Source organism: Pseudophryne corroboree, chromosome 9, assembly GCF_028390025.1.
Source record: "Pseudophryne corroboree isolate aPseCor3 chromosome 9, aPseCor3.hap2, whole genome shotgun sequence".
Lineage (NCBI taxonomy): Eukaryota > Metazoa > Chordata > Amphibia > Anura > Myobatrachidae > Pseudophryne > Pseudophryne corroboree.
The window spans coordinates 167076684-167096435 of record NC_086452.1 but is presented as its reverse complement, the minus strand read 5'-3'; the positions used below and the strand labels follow the sequence as shown (position 1 = coordinate 167096435).

Sequence of the window (19752 nt, the reverse complement as noted above, 5' to 3'; positions counted from 1 at the left end):
TCAATACAGACAGATAGTATTCCACTCTGGCGCTTCACTAAGCTTACATAGTAACATAGTAACATAGTATCTGAGGTTGAAAAAAGACAATTGTCCATCGAGTTCAACCTATTTGTGGTCCTCCTATGCATGATGATTTGACTAAATTTTCTGACTGATGCTGCTGTCAGCCGTTGCATTTTATCCCTATTTATAGTAACTATAATGCATGACTATGCACCATACCCCTGGATATCCTTATCCATTAGGAATTTATCTAACCCATTCTTAAAGGTGTTGACAGATTCCGCCATTACAACTCCCTCGGGCAGGGAATTCCAAACACGTATTGTCCTTACCGTGAAAAAGCCTTTACGCCGTATTGTGCGGAATCTCCTCTCCTCTAACCTGAGCGAGTGTCCACGAGTCCTCATGTATGAGAATATCTTCATATTCTTAGAACCTATGTGTACCTTACATCCAATTTTTAAAAACGGGATGTGGTTCACAGGGAAAAGAAAAAAACAATATAGTGCAGAGACCTTTTTTTTTTTGGAGTCAATGTATCGTAAGAGACAAATGTAAAAACAAATCCAGTTTCTATCCTACACATTTAAAGGGTAGTTGCATAGATTGCTTTCAGAAAGTAGTGACAGATGAAGTAGAAAGGTGTATTGATGCTAATAAAAAACGAAAGAATAGAAAATACAATATGTCTAGAAAAGAATTGCTGGCCATAAAATCTCTACAGGAAGATACTGATTTGATTATAAAACCAGCAGATAAGGGGGGTGAAGTGGTCCTTATGGACAAAATAGAATATGTGAAAGAAATAGACAAACAATTAAATGAGGGATGCACTTACAAACGTTTGAAAAATGACCCCACAAATCAAATCATAAGTGCACTGTCTGAATTAACATCCAAAGCCCTCTCTAATGGCATCAAATCTAAAGATGAGTTTGAATTTATCAATGTTAAAGACCCTAGCGTACCCACTATTTATATTTTACCTAAGGTACATAAGGATCCACTCCACCCCCCGGGAAGACCAATCATATCAGGTTGTAATGGCATAACTGCCAACCTTTCTGCATTTATTGATTCCTTCTTGTAGCCTTTAGTGGTTAAAAGTAAATCTTACTTGAAAGATACAGGAGACACTTTAAGAAAACTACAACTTATTGATTGGGATACAAACTGTTTTTTATGTACAGCTGACGTAAGTACACTGTACACCATAATCAAACCAACACAAGGTTTAGAGGCGGTATCATATTTTTTAGATAAAAGTGATATGGAGGATTCATTGAAGGAATTTGTATTGGAAGGCATAGCCTTTATTTTGAAAAATAATTATTTTTATTTTCATGGAGACTATTATCTCCAACAGGTTGGCACTGCCATGGGCCCCAGGTTCGCCCCTAGTTATGCCAACTTGTTCATGTCATACTGGGAGGAGTTGGCAGTGTGGCAGGACGAGTTGGCAGGGGCGGGCCTGGTGTCATGGTATCGCTTTATTGACGATGTCCTCTTCATATGGAGAGGAAGCGAAGAGAGCCTTGATTCCTTCTGTGAAAAATTGAATCATAATGATAAAAATATTAAGTTAGTTTATACTTCAAGTAAAAAAGAAATAAACGTTTTAGACTTAAATATATACATTAAAAATAATAAGTTGGCAACACAAATTTTTAAGAAACCGACAGATTCAAATTCTTTTATTGAGAAAGATAGTCAGCACCATGCAAACTGGTTGGAGGGAAGACCCTTCAGTCAGTTTGTAAGAGTCAAATGAAATTGCTCTGAAATTCAGGTTTGTAATACACAACTAGATCAAATGTCGAACTGCTTTGAAAGTAAGGGTTACCAGAAATAAAAACTACAGGTTGTCAAAGAAAAAGTTGACTTGATGCCTAGACAAGAATTATTAACTGAAAAATCTAAAAAACCTCCTTCAAAAAATTTAGAATGGTCCTTCATTTCTGGCTTTAGCTGTTTACATCGAGAGATAGAAAAGATTTTTCTTAAAAATTGGAAACTTCTGGAACAAGATCCTGTTTTAAAAGGGAATATACCCACAAGACCATCCTTTATTTACAGGAAGTCGAAATCACTTAAAGATAAACTTGTTAAAAGTGCATTAAGTGATAACAAAAGGAGTAGTGAACGTGTACGTGGCTTTCACAGATGTGGGTCCTGCCTGGTATGTCGAACGGTTAAAACTACCACTTCGAAATACAAAGAGATTACTATTAATGGTATACGTTATAAGATCAACCAATTTATTACGTGTACAACGAAGAATGTGATCTATGTAATAGAGTGCAAATGTGGTTTACTATATGTAGGTAAGACCACTAGAATGTTAAAAGTGAGACTTTGTGAACATATATATAACATCGGAAAAGGCCTTGAAACGCACACCCTCTCAATGCACTTTAAACAATGTCATAATTCTAAAGAATGTGACATAAAAATTTTTTGGGGACTAGAGCAGGTTGTAGGAAACTGGAAAAATAAAAATATAGAAACCAGATTAGCTAAAACAGAAATTAAATGGATATTTGATTTAAAAACCTTGGTACCACGTGGGCTAAATGGTGAATTTGAATTGAAGTGGTTTTTAAATGAATGAGATATTTTTATTATTCTGTTTTTAACATATTGTATTTTTATTTTACTTTTTGGACCTGTGCCTCTCGCTTTTTTAATATATGAATGGACTTCCGCTATTGTAAGAGTCAGAACATATGTGAACAGCATACATAAATGGAGACAGAACCACGTCTGATGGACTTCCGCTATCACGGCGCCTTGGCACGCTCGTGAACCGCATAGACAGGAAGCCGGAAGTGCAATTAGACATCCGGCGATGGAACGCAAAACCACGTGACCGGAAGTCACGAACGGCCGGGATTTCCAAATGAACTTTTACGTTTTTACAGCTGTTTGTGATTAAATGGGAGGATCTTGGTGGGTTTATAAGGAAGGGCATTTTAGCTTAGCATTATCCGCTTTTGAAAAAGGGAAACCGAAACGCGTTAAGCGGGTCTGCACCACTATCCCGCTGTCTGCCTGAATACCATCGCTGTCCCCTGGAATAGGTGAGCTACATGGTTCCCGGGACTGTAGCCTACCAGCAGTTTGTTTGTGATCTCTGCGTTCCGGTGGGATCACTTGTGGCATCTGTGGGAAGTGATATAGAGATTCTACATGCTTTTATCTTTTCATGTGATGTAAGTGCAAATTTGTCAAAATAAAAATCTATATACTTTTAAGGACGTCTGCACTATAAGCCTCTTTTTGCTCTATGTGTGTGAACTATTGTGTTTTACCCTTGTGGTAGACACATACACATCACATTTAGGTTGGAACTATGGAGAAAGAAGATTAATTCCTCTTGAAGCCAGTATAAGAGAAAGAAATTGTGACGAGCTCATTTTTACAAGTTAATTTGTGAGTGTACATTTGTCTCTTACGATACATTGACTCCAAAAAAAAAAAAGGTCTCTGCACTATATTGTTTTTTTCTTTTCCCTGTGAACCACATCCCGTTTTTTAAAAATTGGATGTAAGGTACACATAGGTTCTACGAATATGAAGATATTCTCGTACATGTAAGCTTAGTGAAGCGCCAGAGTGGAATACTATCTGTCTGTATTGTAATGGTGGAACCCAGTCAATCATCATGCATCTTAGAGTTGAAAGTTGATGTTGAAGTTGCAAGAAGTGTGCAGCGACAGGTTTGTCGGTTTTGCCGGTTAAGTATGCCAAATGAATTGAGGATCGGTGTTGGTTCATTCTCTCACGGAACGATCTGATAGTCTTACCGACATACATCTTCCCACAGGGACAAGTCAGAAAATAGATGACGTGATCCATCATACATGTCAGGTGGTGTCTGAGTTTTATCTTCGTGCTATAAAGCGGATGGCTGAAGAACTGCCTAGTTGTCATGGATCTGCAAGTGGTACATTGCAAGCACCTGTAGCAGCCATATCGTTTATTCAGCCATTGGCCCTTACTGGACACAGCGGGTTTCATTGTTGGTCTGAGGAGCATATCCTTCAAATTGCTCCCACGCTGTATACTTAATAGGGGTGGCGCCGAACCGATGGTCTTGAATTTGGGATCACTTTTAATGATATGCCAGTTCTTCTTTACCGATTTTTGCACAATTGGTAATCTAGTGTTGCAACTAGTTTTGAAAATGATACGTTCGGACCCAGTGGCTCTGTGAGCAGTGGTATCCCCTGTATTATGCAGTCTATGAGCTTTAACCAGACAGTCAGAGATAACTTTCTTTTATAACCGCGTTCCACAAAACGCTCGGCACACTCCTTAAGTTGTTGTTCTGCCATACTCCCATCAGAGTTGTTTCTAAGAACTCTTAAACATTGTGAGACAGGTAAGTTGGACTTGAACCTCTCTGGATGATGACTGGTAGCCCATAGCAAGGTATTACGGTCCGTGGGTTTCCTGAACAGGGTGTACTCCAAGCATGGAGGATTTTTAAAAATGGTAACGTCCAAAAAATTTATAGACACGTCGTCTATAGCTGCAGTAATTCGAATTGGGGTGTCCAGCCCGTTGAGCTCACTGACCATGTTCTCAAAAGACTCAATGTTGCCCTTCCAAACCATGAACAGGCCATCTATGTATCTTTTGTAATAAATCAGGTGTTGTGCAAACTTGGCCTGGATGTACGCAATTTCATATTTGGCCATGTACAAATTGGCGAACCCCGGAGCCAAATTTTCATACATGTATAAGCCAAATTCGACCCCATCGCGGTCCCGGTCCGTTGAATATAGTATTCATCCTGGTACTGAAAATGATTGTGTGATAGGACAAGACCAATCAGATCTAACATGAACTCAATGGGTGGTCCCTGATAAGGGCCATTCACTAATGCCTCCCTCACAGCTGCCAAACCCTCCTCATGAGGTATGACAGTATAAAGTGAGCTGACGTCAAGAGTGGCAAGGTAACAGTCAGAGGAAATGTCACACAATGAGGTGATTCCCTTTAAAAAGTCACTGGTGTCTCTAACATAGCTAGTCATGGATTTCACACAGGGCTGTAAAAATGGTCAACAAATATAGCAAGTGGTTGCAGAAGCGAACCACGAGCTGATATAATGGAGCACCCTGGGGGCTTAACAATAGATTTGTGGACTTTAGGGAGCGTGTATAAAACAGGACAAATTGGAAATTTGACTGTAAGGTATTCAAGAGTCTCCTCAGTGATCTGTGCATTCTGGAGAGCAGAGTGTATATATGTACTGTATATATTCACAGTACATATTGCTTGCCCCGCATGCAGAGAGTTATACATGTATGAATACTGTATAATAATACATAGATATATTTAGATGTACAAGATCTATTTCACATGAAAATCTGACTGTATATCAATCACTATTCAGGCAGGTTATCTTGACTCATGAAGTTTCAGTTTACACGTCAATCCAGTAGATGGCACACCAAGACAAATAATACACACAATGGTTACGCATGATACGAGTTGATATATACCATACAGTCGCTGGTCATGTTACTTGCAACCTTTTGCTGTTGGGTTGCTAGGCAACGTATTGGTACTACTCTCTTTGTAAAATTTGTTCTGCTGAGCAATAACAGACATCTACGCGAGTGAGGCTGTGGGAAAACGCTTATATACAGTAAGTCTACCAAGAAATATGAATAGAAGTGACTGATGTGGAATTGAATATGCTCAGTTACAGATTTACAGTGTTATTACTATTTTAGGTGCATGGCCTGTTAACCACTTGCCTGGCATGATCGCATCAGATGCGACCACACCAGCAGGCTGGGCTTTCCTTGAGATGGTCGCTGCTGCTTTGCGCCCAGTGTTTCACGTTCACTGCTGAATACAGTGATCGGGCAGCCCAGTGTCACCCCCCCTCTCACCCCACATCTCCTCCCCCACCCCTTCCCGTACCAGCGACGGTTAGCTATGTTCCGATGTTGACTGATATTTGAAAAATGATTTTTTTTTTAAACGACAACATTTTTTTCTTTCATTTTCTAATAACATTTTTGTGGAGAACTTTAAATACATGTTCTTCACCTAATTCACTCATTAAAAATAAAACAAAACAAAAAACATTTTCAGAGCGGTTTTCAAAAGAAAAAAATATCTCCAGTTAAGTTGTTAAACAAGTATTTGGAAGGAAGCGCAGAATCCCTACTGAAACATTTTTAACACAGAAACAGGTAACCAAAAATGTAGCATCTTATATGAAACAAAACATAGTTTATGAGTTTGAATATATATATATATATATATATATATATATATGTATCTTTAAATCATCCAGCACTCCTGATATGGGAAAAAGAACAGTGGCCTGGGTGCCCTTGCTATAATTAAATAGTCCCTGTATTGCTGAATAAGCAAATGGCACGTCACTCCAGGTTACTAAAAAAAAGGATTAAAATCCTTTTTTCAGTAACCTGGAGTGTCGTGCCATTTGCTTATTCAGCAATAGAGGGACTATATATATATATATATATATATATATATATATATCTTAAAGTCTTTATTTAATGTATGATTTTCATATAGTGGTATATAGATACTTTGTTAATATATCTGTACCGTTATAAAATGTCTTTACTCATAAAGCCATTTCAAAATTGAAACATTTCTCAACATGAAAATCATCTGATCGTATATTTATGATACAAAGGACTAAGAAACTGTAAAAGTAGTATATTCATATATACAAGACTTTACTAGTCATGTTCATCTCATCATGCATGCGTAGTACACTCTTTGTAGACTAAAGGGGGGTACACACGGAGAGATCCGTGTTTAAAATATAAGCAATCTGACTAGATTTTAAGCACGGATCTGCAGTGTGTACGCAGATCCGTGCATGCAGGCTCAATCTAGCGGGTCGCTCACTTCAGCGTTGTGTGAAGTGAGCTGCCCCCCGTTGTCGTCCCCCCTCGCCCAGCACATTGCACTGTGCTGAGCGGGGGGAGACCTGTGTGCTGAGCGGTCTTTGTTAAGATTGCTCAGCACACATCTCTCCCATCAGTACTGGCCTTTAAGGCCCCATACATCTGCAATCACAAAATGAATCACTAAGGGGGTCATTCCGAGTTGTTCGCTAGCTGTTTTCGTTCTCAGCGCAGCGATTAGGAAAAAAGTGGCACTTCTGCGCATACGTATGGGACGCAATGTGCACGCGCGGCGTACTTTCACAACAGCTGATGCAGTCTCACACAAGGTCTAGCGATGCTTTTCAATCGCACTGCTGGCCGCAGAGTGATTGACAGGAAGTGGGTGTTTCTGGGTGGTAACTGCCCGTTTTCAGGGAGTGTGTATAAAAACGCAGGCGTGTCAGATACAAACGCAGGCATGCCTGGGGAAACGCAGGCGTGGCTGGCCAAACGCAGGGCGTGTTCGTGACGTCAAAACAGGAACTAAACAGTATGAAGTGATCGCAAGCTAGGAGTAGGTCTGGAGCTGCTCAGAAACTGCACAATCTTTTTTTGTAGCAGCGCTGCGAACCTTTCGTTCGCACTTCTGCTAAGCTAAGATAAACTCCCAGAGGGCGGCGGCTTAGCGTTTGCACGGCTGCTAAAAACAGCTAGTGAGCGAACAACTCAGAATGAGGGCCTAAATCTGTGATTTGTTTTCCTCCAGTTTGAAGATTCCCAATCCACCAATCCGCACCCATACATTACAGATATGTATCAGTGACTAGCAGATCATTTGCAACAAATGATCTTAAAAGGCTCATCAGTTTAATAGAAATTGTCTGCAAATCGTCTGATTGTTACCATGCACTAGCAAACTATAACCCCGATTGTTCACTGAAATTCAACATGTTGAAACACCTAATTTAGCAAATCTGATCACTGATCACTTTTTGATCAGAATCGACAATTGGTGATTGGCATTCATTTGCAATTTTCGGGGAAAATCTTCTGCAATACGCCAAATTGTCCCAATGAATCACAGATGTTTGGAGGCCTTAGGCCATCACTACACTCAAGACAAAAACAACAAAACACAAATTCATTATATTCTATTATTCTATTATTTTAAGATGTTCCAATCACAAACTCCTACCAGAATCAAAATATACATTTTGTAAATGGCATACAGGACAGGAAAAGTAGTACTAAGCTCAGAAATCAGGGCTCTGCACAAGTTACATACTACAAGTTATACATTTGTTGAGCAATTTAGAAAATTCTTAAGTGTAGATTATTTGAATTGAACAATAGTTACCCAGATGATTTATCTTGCTGCATTTGACCAGAGTAGGATGCACACAAGTGAAGACTATGGGGGTCATTCCGCCATGATCGTAGCAGCACAGCTACGATCACTTACACTGACATGCGGGGGGATGCCCCGCATGTCAGGCCGGCTTACCCCGCACAAGTACGAGTAACTCCCAGCCAGCACAGCTCCTGTAGCTGCCCGGGGAGTTACTCGTCGCTGCCTGGGTCGCAGCGTCTGCATGTGACGTCACGCAGCTGCTGCGGCCCGCTCCAAGCACGGTCCCATGGCCACAAAACGGCGGCCAAACGCCGCCCCCTCCCGACCAGCGACCGCTTCTACCTGTCAATCAGGCAGAGGCGATCGCTAGGCAACGACAGCCGTCGGATGTCTGCCATGGGCCGGCGCACTGCGGTGCCAGCGCATGCGCAGTTCTGATCTGATCACTGCGCTGCGATGAACTGCAGCGAGCGATCAGGTCAGGATGACCCCCTATGTTAATGAATATAGATGAGATGTGAGATTTATTGTTATTCACGGCCAGTGCATGGTGTTAGTCTAAGAATAATTTAAGATTAAATACATTTATGTTATTTATAGTGCTGAAGCTGAACTTAACCTAACATATTTGTAAATAACAACAATAATAACATAATCAGCATATAACATAAATGTGTTCCCAAAACACATCAACCCGCAACACAGTTATCAAATATTGTGATTTGATTAATATAGCATGTAGCTTCACAATACACTGTCAAACCTTACTGATTCCAAACACTTTCTGCAAAGGAAACTGCTACTATATGAATATATTATGGGCCCTACACACTTGCCGATGTGTGCAGCCAATATGAACGATAAATCGTTCCCAGACATGCGGGGGGACGCCCAGCACAAGGCTAGTCCGCCCCGCATGTCAGGCCCTGCCCCGTCACACAAGTACAAAATAATTGCACGGGCGGCGATGCTTTTGTACTTGAAGAGTAGCTCCACACCAGTGCAGCTCCTGCAGGGAGCTACCCGTCGCTGTGAGGGTTGCAGCGGCTGCGTGTGACATCACGCAGCCGCCGCAGCCCACCCTCCCCAACGGTCCCGGGCATGCCTGCATTGCCCGGATGGCGGCTCCTAGACGGCGGGCAAACAGCGCCCCCTAAACTGGCGCCCCGTAAACCGCGCCCCCTAAACGGCGGCCAAATTCCGTCGGCCCACTCCCTCCCGCCCGGCAGCCTGGCATGCGCAGTTCAGACCTGATCTTTGCTGTGCGAAAACGCACAGCAGCGATCAGGTCTTAATTAGCCCCAGTGTGTATTAACCAACGATGAATGATGCGCATCCCCGCAGTCGTTCATCGTTGGTTTTCTCTCGTTCTGTATACCAAGCCAATTTGGATGATGGTCGTTAATCGTTGAAATCGACCATCGTCCAAATTGGAAACGTCGGCAAGTGTATAGGGCCTATTAGTTAGGGAAGTATATAAAAAGCACTACGGTATAAATGTAAAAAGAAATATTAAGGGGCGTAGTTATTAAAGCTAGAGAGAGAGAAATTACTAGCCAGTCAGCTTCTGCCTTACATTTTACAGGCTGTGGGGGGTTATTCAGCATCAGTAAAATCGCAAGCGGGAAGCCGCCCGGCATGTGTAGCGCCACCCAGCAATGTGATCACATTTCAAATGTGATCACATTGCAGAAATCAGGAAATAACGGTAGCCCCCCCCCCCCCACCCCCCCTGCATACGCAGCCAGTTTATGCACGCATGCGCACCGGCGCAAAATTTCCGGATGTAGGAATCACAGGCAACGCCATCCATACACGCCTGCGTTTGCCCAAACCACTTCCCACCAACGCTGCGTCGCCACTCTATAATGCCCGCCGCATATCAATGGCTATGTGATTGCATCATGTCGAGGTGCGATCGCATAGTGAAAGCCTATCCATGCGCGATGTGGTCGCAATGCATGCAGTCGGCCGCTATTCGGCTGATCTGCAAATGCGCAGAATAGCGATTGAATGAATACCCCCCGTGTTTGAAAAATGGTTTAGCTGGTACTTTATTTCTCACAACTTTATCTCTCCTCAAGCTTTGATAAATAACCTTAGCTTTTTTTTAAATATAATTAAATATTTAAAACTATGCAGAGACACTGCCAGTGTTCTGATGGTAGTTCCATCTATGCCCTGCAGAAAGGAACACATTTTATAACTCGTGTTATTCGTGTCACACAGCCAGGGTTAGGTCCTTAGCCCACTTGATTCTAGCATCTACCGTTAGGTTATTGTGTATAACTTTTGGGACTGGCATTGGTATCTCCTCTTCTTGAATACACTCTGCCCGGGGAGGAATGGTATATTATTAATAGCCCAGACTCTTCCTCATATTGTTATCTATGTATATTCGCTCCCACACCCTGCACCTTCATGCACATTACGTTTTCGGATGAATGTAAGGGGAAGGACGAGGTGGGGAAAGTCTCTTGTGTGTCACTGCCATGTCCTGAGAAAGGACCCCCTCTCTAGCCCCCTCCTCTCTGCCTGGTGGCAGCAGCGGGGTGGGGGCGTATGCGCGTCACTACTGGGATGTGCACTGCACCGGCGTAATGCAGGAGAGGAAGGCAGGAAAAGCTGCTGGAGTTGTGAGAGAGAGAGGGGGAGCCAGCAGGCTGGGTACAGGGAGGCATTCCTCGAGCAGCTCATTCCCTGCCATATGGTCTCACAAGGAGAGATGAGTACAAGCTGATTCAACGGATTCTTCTACAGTCTGGATCAGGGTGAGTGAGGTCAGCTGAACCTCTCTAAACTTTGCCGGGTGTGTATAGGGGGCTGCAGGGCTGTGTGATGCTCTGCCTGTTGACTGCACTCCATGTACTTATAGCGGTATGCTATGCTGGTCACTGTGTGATGCTCTGCACACTGACTGCGCTCCATGTACTTATAGTGGCATGCTATGCTGGTTACTGTGTGATGCTCTGCACACTGACTGCGCTCCATGTACTTATAGTGGCATGCTATGCTGGTCACTGTGTGATGCTCTGCACACTGACTGCACTCCATGTACTTATAGCAGCATGCTATGCTGGTCGCTGTGTGATGCTCTGCACACTGACTGCGCTCCATGTGTACTTATAGCGGCATGCTATGCTGGCCACTGTGTGATGACCTGCACACTGACTGCGCTCCGTGTGCTTATAGCAGCATGACTGACTGTTCTCCATGTACTTATAGCAGTATGCTATGCTGGTCGCTGTGTGATGTTCTGCACACTGACTGTGCTCCATGTGTACTTATAGCAGTATGCTATGCTGGTCGCTGTGTGATGCTCTGTACACTGACTGCGCTCCATGTGTACTTATAGCAGTATGCTAAGCTGGTCACTGTGTGATGCTCTGCACACTGACTGCACTCCATGTACTTATAGCAGCATGCTATGCTGGTCGCTGTGTGATGCTCTGCATACTGACTGCGCTCCATGTGTACTTATAGCGGCATGCTATGCTGGCCACTGTGTGATGACCTGCACACTGACTGCGCTCCGTGTGCTTATAGCAGCATGACTGACTGTTCTCCATGTACTTATAGCAGTATGCTATGCTGGTCGCTGTGTGATGTTCTGCACACTGACTGTGCTCCATGTGTACTTATAGCAGTATGCTATGCTGGTCGCTGTGTGATGCTCTGTACACTGACTGCGCTCCATGTGTACTTATAGCAGTATGCTAAGCTGGTCGCTGTGTGATGCTCTGCACACTGACTGCACACCATGAATACTTATAGCGACATGCTATGCTGGTCGCTGTGTGATGCTCTGCACACTGACTGCACACCATGAATACTTATAGCGGCATGCTATGCTGGTCACTGTGTGATGCTCTGCACACTGACTGCACACCATGAATACTTATAGCGACATGCTATGCTGGTCGCTGTGTGATGCTCTGCACACTGACTGCACACCATATTTACTTATAGCGGCATGCTATGCTGGTCGCTGTGTGATGCTCTGCACACTGACTGCACATCATGAATACTTATAGCGACATGCTATGCTGGTCGCTGTGTGATGCTCTGCACACTGACTGCACACCATATTTACTTATAGCGGCATGCTATGCTGGTCGCTGTGTGATGCTCTGCACACTGACTGCACATCATGAATACTTATAGCGGCATGCTATGCTGGTCGCTGTGTGATGCTCTGCACACTGACTGCACATCATGAATACTTATAGCGGCATGCTATGCTGGTCACTGTGTGATGCTCTGCACACTGACTGCACACCATGAATACTTATAGCGACATGCTATGCTAGTCACTGTGTGATGCCCTGCACACTGACTGCACACCATGTGTACTCAAAGCAGCATGCTATGCTAGTCACTGTGTGATGTCTGCCACACTCGGGGACTGGGACTGTAGTGGGGGCTGCACCGTTACATCAGATGTAAAGGAATCAGGGGAGTACCATGATAATCTAGATACAATGCAGACTATGTGGTGAGCTGAAAGGAATGCACAGACGCACGTGTTGAATTGTACTTCAAGGGACTGAGCTGCATTGGTACCTGAGTCTTGTGACACCACACAGCAGAATAAGGCAATGCCACATATGTACGTTCCCCTCATTCACCCAGTGGCGTGAGAGGCTTGGTGTGACTTAGTACATAGACCCCTTAGACACAGGTAGCTATTCCCTTATGAGAAGTACTTTTTTTCCTAAATGGGATCTGGTCTGAAGATCGACACTGTCTAGGTCGACCACTATAGGTCGACAGTCACTAGGTCGGCAGGGTTGGAAGGTTGACAGGGTTTCTAGGTCGACATGTCAAAAGGTCGACATGAGTTTTTAAAAAAAAAAATTCTTTTTTTGAACTTTTTCATACTTAACGATCCACGTGGACTACGATTGGAATGGTAATCTGTGACGAGCGAAGCGAGGCACCTTGCCCGAAGCATTGCGAGTGAAGCGAGCCATGCGAGGGAACACGGTGCACTAATTCGGCTTCCCGGTCACTGTACGCAGAAAACGACCCCCCCCCCCCCCCAAAAAAAAACCACAAAAACTCATGTCGACCTTTTGACCTGACGACCTAGCACATGTCGACCTAGAGACCCTGTCGACCTTCCAACCCTGTCGACCTAGTGACTGTCGACCTATAGTGGTCGACCTAGACACTGTTGATTTGATGATCCCACATCCTCCTAAATGTTATGTTATTCACATTGTAGCTACACACAAAGTTGCTCAGTGTACCAGTCACACTAGAATAGTACTTTTGTCACAAAGACTTGGTATAAAGTTGTATAACGATGCGTGGCACGGCGTGGGTTGTTCTCTATCTTCTGCCTTTTGTACCAAGATTTGAGAGACATTTACTAAGCAGTGATAAAAGTGGAAAAGTGGGCCAGTAGAGAAGTTGCCCATGGCAACCAATCAGCATTGACGTAACAGTTATAATTTGCATACTATAAACATATACAGAGCAGCTGATTGGGTGTCATGGGCAACTTCTCCACTGGCTCACTTCTCCACTTTTATCACTGCTTAGTACATGTCCCCCTTAATTAGTCGCACACAAAAGTACATAAAATGCCAGCGGCGGTAGATGGCGTACCCCTGTATTGTACTTGTGTCGCATTAGAAAAAGGTGTCTGGTGGGACCCTTGGAGTGGCTAAGTCTGTGGTGCGATAGCAGCAGAAGTGTCATCACATCTGTAGATGGAAGATTGTAGCACAAAAGGGTGTATATGGCTCTAATGTACTACAATATCAGTCATTATATTTTCACTTAGCTTCGTTATAATGTCTTTTCCGTTTTGAAATACTCCATTAAATGTTCGGTACAATAGAATAGTGCTAATGGCATGACATTATCAGAGTGATAGATATTGTACTGTGCACTTACTTGGTATTGAAATATAGGGACATTTCCAAGGACAGCATATTCCAGGGACAATGCTTTAAAACCTGGGATTGTCACTGGAAATTAGGGACAGTCGGCAACTATGCAATATAGCAACCAAATGACTAAAGGGCCCTACACATTTAAAGATCCGCCACCGAGCTGCCCGACGGCGGATACGGGTGACCCGGGGCAGGGGGGGCAGTGACGGGGGGAGTGAAGTTACTTCACACCCCCCATCACACGGCTCCATAGAAGTGCAGGCAAATATGGACGAGATCGTCCATATTGGCCTGCATGCACAGCCGACGGGGCACCAGCGATGAACGAGCACGGGTCCGCGCATCGTTCATCGCTGGTGCCTCCACAATCAAAGATATGAACGGTATCTCGTTCATTAATGAATGAGATCGTTCATATCTTTGAGTGATATCGCCCAGTGTGTAGGGCCTATAAGTGCTGTCCTTGTGCAAGGACAGTGGGCGGGATGTACTAATGTACATCGCCGCCCTGCGCCACGATGCTGATCGCATATGTACTAACATATGCGATCAGCATTGCGGAGGACAGCTCTTTCGATAAGAGCTGTCCTCCGCGATGCGCAGCGGCAGCCTGACTTCCGGGATTCGGCCCCAGGAGTCAGTCTGCGCATGCGCGGGGGTGACGGGGGCGGCCGCAGGGCATGCTGGGAGGGATCCGATCGGATCCCTCACACAGCGCCGCGGGAGAGAAGCCCATAGGCTTCTATGGACGTACGCCAGCTAAAGCTGGCGTACCTGGCGTACCCCGCCGCGGCGCTGTCCTGCCGGCCGGGGGTTAGTACATCAGGAAAATGCGGTAAACAGGGAGTTTACCGCATTTTTCGCTTAGTACATCCCGCCCAGTTGTGTTTTGCTGTGTTACAGTGTGTAGCTACATTGTGTTGCCTGTTCACAGGTAGATTCACTGACTTAATACGTTTTCAAGGATTTAGCTTTACAAGCAGAACAGATGTCCAAGAGTAATAACCCTGGTTAGTGTGTCCCTGCATCTGCTCTGTTTGCGTGGGTTGCTGAATCTTTTTTTAAACTATTGCCGTGCTATGGAATGGTCTTGTACGCTATGGAATGGTCTTGTATGCTATGGAATGGTCTTGTATGCTATGGAATGGTCTTGTATGCTATGGAATGGTATACAGTTACCTGTGAAGTAATGTTTACTAGTGTATATCATGTTTTACACTGCTGTTCTGTTCATGTGCTCAGCACATTTACTAAGATTCCTTGTCCCATTTACTTTACAACTGATTCTGGTGCCTGCTGGATATGGATACAGTGACTGTATCATCATTTATTAAGCCTTGGGTGGAGATAAAGTACCAGCCAATTGGCTCCTAACTGCCATGTCTCAGACTGAGTTTGAAATGTCAGTTAGGAGCCGATTGGCTGGTACTTTATCTCCATCCAAGGTTTAGTAAATAGACCCCATAGTCACAGGTTCAATATTGAAGAACTGCATGGGGCAACTAAAATGGTGCATGGCCTACATCACGAAACATAACCAGAAAGACTAAAAAAATCTGAATATGTATAGTTTGGAGCAGAGAAGGGAAAGGGGGGACATGATAGAAACTTTCAAATATATCAAGGGCTTTAACAAAGTCCAGGAGGGAAACATTCTTCAAATGAAGAGAAGCAATAGGACACGAGGACATGCACTGAGGCTGGAGGGGGGGAGGTTCAGGGGAAATTTGAGGAACAATTACTTCACAGAAAGGATAGTGGACAAGTGGAATAGCCTCCCATCAGAGGTGGTAGAGGATAAGACAGTAGAGCAATTTAAACATGCATGGGAAAATCCTTACAAAGAAATAAGGATCAAATAAGGTTTGAGATAAAAAATATGGTAAAAAAAAAGGGGCAGACTAGATGGGCCAGGTGGTTCTTATCTGCTGTCACATTGTATGTTTCTATGATTGATTTTTTAATTAACTGGATTGTTTACGACAGACTTTGCCACCTGTGGCTCACTAGTGATGACGTGAAATGGTTGGGTTTGTAGTCCCAGTTTAGCCATAAAGATGCCAAAGGCCCTATTGCTTAGTGAAGAAAGAAGCCATTTAGACTGTAAACAAAGGGCAAATGTAGGTACCAGGCTGCCCCTAGGCACAACATTATTGCCTGCTAAAGCAGACCACTCCTCACCCTCCACCGCCTCCCACAACACAATTTACTGCAAATTCCCCCCCTTATACCCAATAATGAAAAAAGTTGTAATGTAAAAAAATATCATCTTACCAATAGCCTAGCAGGGCTCTCACGCAGGGGAGACTGCTGTACTGCGCTCCCCCCCACCCCCCAGCAAATGACACCCCAGACACTTGTCTCAGGAGCCTAGTGGGAAATGCATCTCTGCTGTTCCGTGCCACACACCCCTGCCCAGCAAGTGTCACCGCATACACGTGCCTCAGGAGCCTAGTGGGAAATGCATCTCTGCTGTACTGCGTCCCCCCCTGTCCAGCAAGTGTCACCCCATACACGTGTCTCAGGAGCCTAGTGGGAAATGCATCTCAGCTGTACCACGCCACATCCAGCAAGTGACACCCCATACATGTGTCTCAGGAGCCTAGTGGGAAATACATCTCTGCTGTACCGCGTTCCACCCCCCCCCCCTTGCCCAGCGAGTGTCACCCCATACACGTGCCTCATGAGCCCAGTGGGAAATGCATCTCTGCTGTACCGCGCCCCGCCCAGCAAGTGACACCCCATACATGTGCTTCATGCGCCTAGTGGGAAACGCATCTCTGCTGTACCGTGCTCCCCCCCCTCCCTCCCAGCAAGTGTCACCCCATACACGTGTCTCACGAGCCTAGTGGGAAATGCATCTCTGCTGTACCGCGTCCCCCGCCCAGCAAGTGTCACCCCATACACGTGTCTCACGAGCCTAGTGGGAAATGCATCTCTGCTGTACCGCGTCCCCCCGCCCAGCAAGTGTCACCCCATACACGTGTCTCACGAGCCTAGTGGGAAATGCATCTCTGCTGTACCGCTTCCCCCCCCCAGCAAATGACACCCCAGACACTTGTCTCAGGAGCCTAGTGGGAAATGCATCTCTGCTGTTCCGTGCCACACACCCCTGCCCAGCAAGTGTCACCGCATACACGTGCCTCAGGAGCCTAGTGGGAAATGCATCTCTGCTGTACTGCGTCCCCCCCTGTCCAGCAAGTGTCACCCCATACACGTGTCTCAGGAGCCTAGTGGGAAATGCATCTCAGCTGTACCACGCCACATCCAGCAAGTGACACCCATACATGTGTCTCAGGAGCCTAGTGGGAAATACATCTCTGCTGTACCGCGTTCCACCCCCCCCCCTTGCCCAGCGAGTGTCACCCCATACACGTGCCTCATGAGCCCAGTGGGAAATGCATCTCTGCTGTACCGCGCCCCGCCCAGCAAGTGACACCCCATACATGTGCTTCATGCGCCTAGTGGGAAACGCATCTCTGCTGTACCGTGCTCCCCCCCCTCCCTCCCAGCAAGTGTCACCCCATACACGTGTCTCACGAGCCTAGTGGGAAATGCATCTCTGCTGTACCGCGTCCCCCCGCCCAGCAAGTGTCACCCCACACACGTGTCTCACGAGCCTAGTGGGAAATGCATCTCTGCTGTACCGCGTCCCCCGCCCAGCAAGTGTCACCCCATACACGTGTCTCACGAGCCTAGTGGGAAATGCATCTCTGCTGTACCGCTTTCCCCCGCCCAGCAAGTGTCACCCCATACACGTGTCTCAGGAGCCTAGTGGGAAATGCATCTCAGCTGTACCACGCCACATCCAGCAAGTGACACCCCATACATGTGTCTCAGGAGCCTAGTGGGAAATACATCTCTGCTTTACCGCGTTCCACCCCCCCCCCCCCTTGCCCAGCGAGTGTCACCCCATGCACGTGCCTCATGAGCCCAGTGGGAAATGCATCTCTGCTGTACCGCGCCCCGCCCAGCAAGTGACACCCCATACATGTGCTTCATGCGCCTAGTGGGAAACGCATCTCTGCTGTACCGTGCTCCCCCCCCTCCCTCCCAGCAAGTGTCACCCCATACACGTGTCTCACGAGCCTAGTGGGAAATGCATCTCTGCTGTACCGCGTCCCCCCGCCCAGCAAGTGTCACCCCATACACGTGTCTCACGAGCCTAGTGGGAAATGCATCTCTGCTGTACCGCGTCCCCCCGCCCAGCAAGTGTCACCCCATACACGTGTCTCACGAGCCTAGTGGGAAATGCATCTCTGCTGTACCGCTTTTCCCCGCCCAGCAAGTGTCACCCCATACACGTGTCTCAGGAGCCTAGTGGGAAATGCATCTCTGCTGTACCGCGTCCCCCCGCCCAGCAAATGTCACCCCATACACGTGTCTCAGGAGCCTAGTGGGAAATGCATCTCTGCTGTTCCGCGCCACCCCCTCTGCCCAGCAAGTGTTACCCCATACACGTGCCTCAGGAGCAGGGCCGGTTCCGGGGCTTCTTGCGCACCGGGCGGCATTAGGGGGCGTGGCTTCATACAGGGGGCGTGGTCAGTTACGCCCCCTGTACTGTAGTAGGATGTGCGGTGCGCGATGACGTCATCGCGCACCGCACAGCAAAGGTCCCCTCCACGAAGGAAAACTAGACGCTAAGCGTCTAGTTCCCTTCGTGGAGAGGACCTTTGGTGTGCGGTGCGCGATGACGTCAACGCGCACCGCACATCATTACAGTTAAGGTTCTCTCCAGGAAGGGAAAGTAGACGCGTAGCGTCTAGTTTCCCTTCACAGCGGGCAGCCCACGAAGGGAAACTAGACGCGTAGCGTCTAGTTTCCCTTCACAGGACAGCGGGCAGCGGGGGACACCACAGCAGCAGCGGATCTTGCCATGGTGCGGCGCCCTCCGGAAGGCGGCGCCCCGGGCAAAAGTCCTGCTTGCCCGTGGCAAGATCCGCTACTGCTCAGGAGCCTAGTGGGAAATGCATCTCTGCTGTAAACAGCGCTCTTTCACCTTTTGATTTCACTGAATATCTTGTTTCTCACTGTGGGGGAGAAATACTAAGCATTGGAGAGTGATAAAGTGGAGAGAGATGAAATTCCAGCCAATCAGCTCCTAACTGCCATTTATCAGGCTGTGTGTTTGAAAAAGTACAGTTAAGCCCAGTACTCACGGGCCGATCAAGGAGAGATGCGTGCTGAGCAAACCGCTCAGCACACATCTCTCCTGCCGCTCAGCACAGCGCGATCTGTGCTGAGCGTGCGGGGGGAGACGGGGGGGGGCCGCTCACTTCACCCAGCGGGTGAAGTGAGCGACCCGCTAGATTGGCCTGCATGCAGGCCAATCTAGCAGCGGCGATAGCGATGTGCGGGGCCGCGCATCGCTATCGCCGAGGGGGCTACACACGGAGCGATCCTGCCGATATTCTAAGCAATCTAGTCAGATTGCTTAGAATATCGCTCCGTGAGTACCCCCCTTTAGGAGCTGATTGGTTGGTACTTTATCTCTCTCTACTTTATCACCCTCCAAGGCTTAGTACATCTGTCTCTGTATGTTCAGTTTTAAACTGGGTACACACCTATACAATTGATATTGGCTGATTGGTATAAGTGTGTA

The 19752-nt window shown here is 46.2% G+C and overlaps 1 protein-coding gene across 1 annotated transcript in view; it reads left to right on the top strand.

Annotated features, from left to right (window-relative positions):
- The first annotated feature begins 10707 nt into the window (after positions 1-10707).
- Positions 10708-19752, top strand: part of LRRC8C (leucine rich repeat containing 8 VRAC subunit C) — a 117143-nt gene continuing 108098 nt past the window's right edge. The window contains exon 1 of the mRNA XM_063939937.1: positions 10708-11018. The gene's annotated coding sequence lies outside the window, so the exon portion shown is untranslated. The remainder of the gene's footprint in view (positions 11019-19752) is intronic.